General features: G+C 35.6%; 1 pseudogene; it reads left to right on the forward strand.

The window, feature by feature from the left end:
* Window positions 1–405: 405 nt before the first annotated feature.
* On the forward strand, window positions 406–3,607 carry LOC148791660 (protein FAR1-RELATED SEQUENCE 5-like; annotated as a pseudogene).
* Window positions 3,608–9,027: the final 5,420 nt, after the last annotated feature.

A 9,027-nucleotide genomic window follows, 5' to 3' on the forward strand; every position in this document is an offset into this window, starting at 1 on the left:
ATTTTATTATATATGACCCTATTTTTATTTTCTATGTATGATAGTAAATAATATTTATAATTCTTAATTTTTTATCTAAAAAAATAATTTTATACACTTAATTTTATTTTTCAAAAAAAAAACTTGGCTTATAGCTGAGCTCGAGCTCAAGTCTAGGTCGAATCAAGCTCGATCTCAAGCCTAATACTATTGTTGCGAGTTGAGTAACTGCATTAGGAATAAAGAATTATACTCAATTCACATGTGCATTAGGAATATCTGGTTCATTGATACAAGTTTTATAATGGTGTTTGTATATGAGTAACTGCATTAGGGTTATACTCAGTTTTCTATGTGAACAATCTTTTAGTTGCTTTATAATATATGTAATACTTGTTAAGTTCTATCTCATAATTTTACAGAATAATGGAAGTTGGACCTCAATCTATGCGGTGAAAAGGAACAACATGTGACCGCTAATTTGTTTGAAACAAATGAGGTAGCCAAGACTATTGACCTAGATAAAGGATAACCTATTATTAGTGATCTGGCTACAAATTAAGAGCAACAAGGATTAAATTCAAGTATAAGAAGGAAGCTTAAAGAAAAATGTACTCTTATTCCTAAAGAGTTGATTCTCAAAGTTGGCATGGTATTTAAAAGTGAAGATGAAGCATATGATATGGGATTCAGTACTCGGAAGTCGAATAGGAATATTTGTCACTCTACTGGTAAAGTGAGATATAGAAAGTTTTGTTGTTCTAAAGAGGGAAAACATCTACAAGATAAATGTACGGCTAATGTCATGTATCCCCGGTCAGAGACAAGATGTGGTTGCCTGGCAGAAATGAGGATAAATCTTCAAGAGGATTACCGATAAGTTTCAATAAAACTCATAACCATCTTCTTGCAACTCCTAATAAATCACACATGCTAAGGTCTCAAAGAAAGATCTCAAAGGAAAAAGACAGACAAGTTAAAATAGTGGATGATTTTGGGATAGCTCCAAAAGCATGTATGGAGTTGATGGAAAGGGAATTTGGTGGGCTCCAAAATGTTGGATTCACTGGGAAAATGGAAAAGGGAGAAGCTGGTGATTTTTTGCAATATTTTCAAGATAGACAATCTAAAGATTCATCTTTTGTCTATGCGATCCAATTGAATCAAGCTAAATTAGTGACAAACATATTTTGGGCTGTTGCACAAATGGTAATTGATTATGGTTATTTTGGTGATGTTGTGTGTTTTGACACAACATATAGAACAAACAGTGAAAATAGACCATTTGCGGTTTTTGTTGGAGTGAATAATTATAAGCAATCAATCATTTTTGGTGTTGCATTACTATATGATGAAACTGCAGAAACATTTGAGTGGTTGTTTAATACTTTTGTAAAAACAATGGGTGAGAAAAGACCAAAGACAATTTTAACTAAAGATGATGCAGCCATGGCAAAGGCAATCTCTTTGGTGTTACCTGAATCACATCATTGACTATGTGTATGGCATATGTTCCAAAATGCTGCTAAACACCTTAGCAATATATTTGAGAAATTTAAGTCATTCTCTAAGGATTTTAGCAAATGTGTGTATGAATACGAAGAAGTTGATGAATTTGAAAATGCATGGAAAAGCATGATTCAGAAATACAATCTTCAAGACAATGACTGGTTGCAAAAGTTGTGCAACAAAAGGCATAGATGGGCTTTAGTGTTTGGGCATCAAACATTTTCTGCTGTCATGAGCACTACACAAAGAAGTGAGAGTTTAAATAATTGTTTGAAGAACTATCTCGACATCAAGCATAATTTGTCAAGATTTTTTCGACATTTTGAAAGAGTGGTTGCTGATAGGCGATATGAAGAGTTGAAAGCAGAATTTGCAGCAACACAAAGCTTTCCAACGTTGCCAGTTCAATTAGATATATTGAATTAGGTTGCTTGCACATATACTCTGCCTATTTTTTCTATGTTTTATACTGAAGTATTGCAACAACTAAATTGTAGAATTGATGAAAGATCATGTTTTGTCTAAAACAATTACTGGATATATAGTGACCGTGTCTGGAAAAAAGCGACACAAAGTTACTTTTGATTCATCAAATGATTTGGTTAGTTGCAATTGCAAGAAATTTGAATATGTTGGGATCTTATGTCGATATGCATTGAAAATGCTTGACTATAGACATGTTATAAAGATTCCCTCATGTTTTATATTGAAAAGATGGACTATTGATGCAAAGGTGACATCTATTAGAGTTTCATGTAGCTCTACTAAAAATTTGGATCAAAGCATAAGAACAAAAATGCGTTACAAAGAGTTGAATCATTTGTTTACCCAAATATCAAGTAGAGCTATACATGCTGAAGATGCATATAATGTTGCCATGGAGGTTGCAGAAAAGCTTTTGAAAGATGCTACTGAATGTTTAAAAAACTCAAAAATTGATCAACCATGTGATGCATCAAATAGTTTGGGAGTAGAAATCAATGATACTATTAGCTCTTCTTTCACAATTCTTGATGGTAGCAATAATGCCATTATCACTGAAGGAGTTGGATTAAAAACAGCGAAAGGAATTAAACACAAGGTGCCTAATACACGTTCTTCAAAGAGGCCAAAGAATGCTTTAGAAAAGGCTATAACAAGGAAAACAAAGCGAAAGAAGAACCAAACTATTGATGAATGTTCTACCGAACAACCGATACAGGTATTTTTTTTTTTTAATTCATAAATTAAAAGCTTACTTTTATTTTACTTTTTTCTTGTGATCACTAATTAAATTGTGACAATGTAGAAATTTGGAGGTGGAGGTGATATAAAGAAGAAGAGGACAAAACTAACAAAGTCAAAAGAAGTTGATGAACCTCCCTGGTCTAGACAGATATTGCTTTGATTAAATTATGAATGTGTTTTATTGTTTTGATACTAAAGTTTTTATATTAATAGGATTCGTGATTCAAAGAGAATAGCTTATCATGTTCAGGTATAAAGTTGGCAGTCTTGGTCTTTATCACTTAGCTTATAAACTTTGATTCTTCTAACCAGATTTTATGATTAATGAAAAGTATTCAAGTGAGCAAAACTTTTTGTCACAACATTTTTGTCAAAGTCCAACCACAGAAATTATAATTGGTTTGTATTTTTTGTCACAGCCATTATCAAATTATCGCATGCATGATCAGTCCAACCATTTATTTAGTGAAGGTAGCATGTCTCAGTTATTACAGGTGAGTCGTGTATATGATTATTTTTTAAAATAGGCACAATTATCAAACAATATATTTAAAAACTCTACACATGGCTACTCTCATACGAGTCAGGTCAAGCCTTCTATTTTCTCAAAGAATTATCTTTTAGTTTCTAGTCATGAGTGTAATAACATAATTTAGGGATTAGCAGGGATTGTAGAATATCCACAAGTAATGACCTCTAGCAATTTGGAAGTTGGAAATGACGATCCAAAAGTTTGTTTTCATAAGTTGATTGATAAAAGTTTTTTTTTTTTTTTTCTCAAATTTCCTATGTTTTAAAGTATTGGACCACTAATTTGATTTTATTAACTTTTGGCTTTCAGGTTGAGTTTCTCTTGGGGATTACACACAGTGCAGAAACTAGCAATAGGTAGAATCTAAGAAAAAATGGTAAAAATGTATTTTCCTTGCAAGAGTATTTGTCTTGTTAGCAACAAGTTTGATTACCAATTTCAAATTTTCTTTTCTTTTTCTTTTGTTTTACCAATGCTATTGATTTTTGAAGACTAACATGGTTGACTAGCATATAAGTTAATCTACTTGAGTGAACTGTTATATGATTCATGATGACCCAGTTTACCATCCATTAAATGATCGTTACAAAGCATTGATTTTTTCAATGCACAGTTTAAGAGCATTGGATGTTTTAACCATGGTTTTCAAAACTGGACTGGACCGGAAAAATCGGGAATCAATCATCTAACCGGTTTCATTTTTCTTTAAAACTGTTGATTTTGGTTAGCAGACCGTTGAACCGGTCGATTAACCGTTTAAACCATTTGAACTGTTTGAACGGTTTTGATCATTTTTCAAATTTTCAAATTTTTAATTTTTTTGTCAGAACAGGCCGGTCGTTCAGGTCGAATGGTCGGACCGTTCAAACTAGTAATCGGACCCCTGACCGGTTCGGTCACTAGTTTGGTTTTAAAAACCATGGTTTTAAAAGTGACAAAGACACATGCATGGAACAAACAAAGACTTCTTTGACAATTAAGAGCATGGATGCTTTGCAACATGGTTACTATTGACTAAGGTTTTCAAACCGTTATTGACTCCGATGCTCGGACCGTTCGGCTCAAGAACCGTTCAGGTAATCGGTTCTGCTTTACCCCAAACCCAATTTTTGGTCAAAACCGTTAAAAAAGTCAACAACCCGTTGACCCAAGTGGTTGAACCGTCGACCTGTTCAACGGTTTTTGACCATTTTTTTATTTTATTTGTCAGAACAGGCCATTTGTTTGAACTAAGTTGTCAAACCGTCAACCTCAAAACCAAGCCAGAACGGTTCTGTTTCCGGATCGTTTTTTGAAACGTTGCTATTGACAAATCTCTATTCCTGGGTTGAGTTTTTTTTTTTTTTGGTCAAAAGACTTCCAGTTGTAACTATTTAATACAAAATTGATTCATATCCCACCAAATGGTTAAGAATATGGACAAAATTTTCTCTAAACTGTGATATGAAATGTATACGGAGTGATATGTCATAATTTTGGTGGGAAGTTACGTGTGATTCGTCAATGTGTACTGTTCAACCAAGACTTCTTGTTAATGCTACCCAAAGATCCACTATCCACAGTTTCTTAGAAAATCTCTTCTCTCAATGCCGCCCAAAGAAGAAGCACTTTCACTTTTCTAAAAATTGATTGTTAATAGCGTCTGGATTTGAAAAGGCTGAAGTTTCCTTTTTTTCGTTTAGCCTCTTACCTCGTTCGACTGGGCAGTCAATTTTCCTATTTTATCTCCACCTTTTTATTATTTTTAACATATAAAAAAAAAGGAAATTGAAGACTAATACCCCTAACTTTACCGTTAGACCACATTTGCACATGTGAATTGAGAATGCATGTGGAGTGGTATGTGGTTGAATCTCATTGGAAATGTACCACGTCCGGAAATCCGGGTTCGGTATGCACAGGCCAAAATTTTGAGAAGGTTTGCATCAAATTTTTGAAAATTTTAATGTTTAGAGAATCAGGCTTGGAAAACGGTCCCACCTTTGTGCTAGATAGGGCTGTTCACAGGTTGGGTTGGGACGGTTTATTGCGGTTTTTCCAACCGACCTGACTTGGTCGGGTTACCTGACATAGAAATTGAAACCGACCTGGTCAGTTTGAGTCGCTACGAGATGAGCTTTATAGGTCTTAATCTTCCCATCAGGGCCCTTCTTCCTCTTGTAAATCCATTTGCAACCAATTGCATTCACCCCATGAGGTGGGTTTACAAGAGTCTAGACCTTGTTGGTTTCCGTCAAGTCCATCTCAACTTTCATGGCATTTACCCACTTCAAGGAATCTATGTCCAATATAACTTTTGTATAAGTCATGGGATCTTCCTCACTGATTGTGAGTTCCGTCAAGTAAATTTCTTGATCATAGCCGTAACGAATTAGAAACCTAGAAACCCGGGTAAATCTTATAGGTTGGGTGTTATCTGGAGTCTATGGGACATCTCCTACTGCTCCTGGGCTTTCCTCATCAAGAACAATTTCATGATGATGGTTGTCAATGATGTAATCTTCTTCCAAGTAGGCATTTCGATTACAAAACACCTTTTGCTCTTTTGGGTTATAGAATAAATAATCCACAGAGCTTTCGGGGCAACCTAGAAATAGGCAACGACTGGTCTTGGATTTCAATTTATTAGTGCTTGTTCTTTTAACATGTGTCGGACAACCCCAAATCTTCAAGTGTCTTACACTTGGTTTCTTGTTGGTCCAAAGCTCATATGGAGTCTTAGGAATGGATTAGGTTGGAGCCCGGTTTAGCACGTATATCGCAGTCTCTAATGCATAACCCCAAAAGGATATAGGTATTTTTGATTGAAGAGAAGTAAACAGATCATATCCAATAGTGTCTGGTTTCTCCTCTCTGATACACCGTTTAATTGTGGTGTAGTAGCTAGAGTTAACTGTGATACAATACCATTGTCCTTTAAGTAGTCTCTGAATTCATTAGAGAGATATCCGCCTCCTCGATCTGATCGAAGGGCCTTGATCTGTCTCCTCAACTATTTCTCGATCCCTTGTCTGAACTCTTTGAACTTTTCTAAGGATTCAGACTTATGTCTCATTAGGTACACGTAACCATACCGAGAGAAATCATCTGTAAATGTTATAAAATAAACATGCTGGTTGCATGTTCAAACATTCATGGGACAACATACATTAGTATGTATCAGGTCAAGTGTTCCCGTAGATCGTTCAGGCTTTTCCGTAAATGGTCATCTCATCATCTTACCCTAAAGGCAAGGTTCACAGGTTGAAAGATATTCTATAGTTAGAAAATCCAAAGGACCATCCTTTACCAACCTTGTGATAAGATCTATATTAATGTGGCAAAGTCAGTAATGCCATAGGCATGTGGGATTTACCATATCACGTGATATTTTCTTGGGGATTATTTTTGACTTGCCACCTTCAAGAAGCATGACTATCGGTCTGTCCTTTATTAGTTCTTCAGCCCTCTGCAACATATTGCTGAGTTCCTGAAGGCTAACCTTTAGCTTATTCATGTTATAGTTCATGATAAACTGATTGAAGGTGGGAGGCAAAGAGTTTAAGACAACATCAATTTTGGTGTTATCATCTAGCCCAGAGTCGAGATCTTCCAATTCATAAATACATCCCATCATCTTAAGACAATGGTCATGAACTTATTGGTTCTTACTCATCTGTGTGGTCATAAACAACTTTAGGACTTTTGAGTAGAACGATTTTGCTCTTCATACATTGTCCTCAGACTATCCATGATATCCTTGGACACTTCGATCTTATCAAACTGTCTTTGTATCGGATTGTCCTAGGAGGCTATGATATGACACCGGGCAAGAGAGTTCTATTTTTCCCATTCTTGATATTCTTTCTTACAGGCCTCGGAAGCCCTATCACCCAAACGTTCCAGTGCAGGGTTTTTGGCTACCTTGTCCAATTTCTTGGATGTCAGAACCAGCATAAGGTTATGGAACTAGTCAGCGTAATTAGGTCTCTTGAGCTTGTTATCATCCAACAGTTTGGTGAATTGTCCGTTTGCCATTTTTGATAAAAGGCAAAATATTAATCCATGACCTAAAAATTGATTCATGTTATTTACATAGAAAGGGATTTTATATATGTTCCATTTCCATTTCTTCACCTCTGAGATTTCCCTCCCATCTCAGTGACGGAGACGCAATTGTGTCTCTAGAAATGTGGGAAATCACATAGGTGCATGGACCAACTGTTTTAGCTCCAAAACCCCACCACTTTCTAGGAAGGATCATATCCACTCATCTTATGATCTTTCCCTTTGGCCTCTATCAGACATAGTTCATTGCCATTTTAGGTTAAACCTTTTTGTCCAGTAAGTGCTGACCTGTCATATCATGGACCCCGATGTACCATGAGACAGTCTTCCATTTTAGGATAGGCCCCCCACACATCAGTTTATGATGCCCCTATCATCTTATGAAACAATTCAACAAACTAGACCAGCAAATGGATAGCCCAATTTTATGGTGCATCTTCTCATTGCTAATACAACCCATCTTCATGTTAATTACGGAAGGCCTTTAGAGAATTCATCATATGAATTTCCCTATCACATGCACTTATATATCTAGAGGGAATAAGTTGAAACATCCCTAAATCTAATTTAGGTCAAACCAAAGTGGCTCCCACTGACTTTCTTAAAGTCAGATTCAAATGGGCCCAAAACGGGCTAGGGTTCCGCATAGTTCCTCTTAGGGAGGAAGCTAATATGGGGCCCATTGAGAAGGGAGATCATCCAATGATCTTTAGGGCACCATGGCAATGATGTGCATTCAGCCATGGTGTTCGTAAAGAGCCACTAACGATTAAACATGGGCCAAGTATTTATGGCCCATGTACGAAACAACACATCACACACATCCACATGCACATATTTGATCTAATTAATTAAATAAACTATAAAATCCTAATTAATAAAGTTAACACACTATCGGCACATTAAGGCCCATGTATTATCAAATAATACCATCTAGAAATATGGGCTAAACTGCAAAAAGCAGTTCGGCCCATATAGTTGTTATGCTGTAAATGGGCTGATTCTGCTTTAACTTAGCAAAACATGGTTTTACAGGGGTGGGCCAAATTGCATCATGTGATGGGCCATCAAACCCTTGGCCCATAACCGAATTTGGGTCACCTAAAACGTGACTCATGGGGCTAAGAACAGACCCCATCGAACCATGGGTTTGGTCCAACCAATTTGGACCAAACTTGGTCAAATTGGCTTAGGGTTTGGTGTCCAATATATGATGCAATTATCAAGCATATGATTTTAAATTAATTACAACTATATTGACAATCAAGATCAACAAGAAAAACATAATCATAGGGTTGTAAGTGTGATGATCTTGGATAATCTACAAACCTGTAAGAAAAAGATTAATCACAGATAACAGAATTATTTTCTACAAATCACATATTGCATATCTCATATTTGCAAAATTTCTTCTCCTCCGTGCACTCCAGCAATTCTTCCAATGTAAGAAAATAGAAAAACCCTAACTTTTCTATTAATTACATCAGATTGAGTCTTATACATTTTGTTTAAAAATAAAAAAAAAATTATTTACAGACCAAAATAATAGAATAAAGATTTTGGGGTGCGCAGATCATGGCGCCATAAAAGATTTTGATCTCCATTACACAAATAGCCCAAATATTCAAGAAACAATCACAAAACCATTCCATAATTATAATAGAATAATAAAGAATTAATTTTCAGATCATACACCCAAACTGATAACCGAATTCTCAGAAAAATTGCCAACT

The sequence above is a fragment of the Nelumbo nucifera genome, chromosome 5, assembly GCF_055504915.1.
Source record: "Nelumbo nucifera cultivar China Antique chromosome 5, China Antique-T2T, whole genome shotgun sequence".
In the NCBI taxonomy this organism is placed as follows: Eukaryota; Viridiplantae; Streptophyta; class Magnoliopsida; order Proteales; family Nelumbonaceae; genus Nelumbo; species Nelumbo nucifera.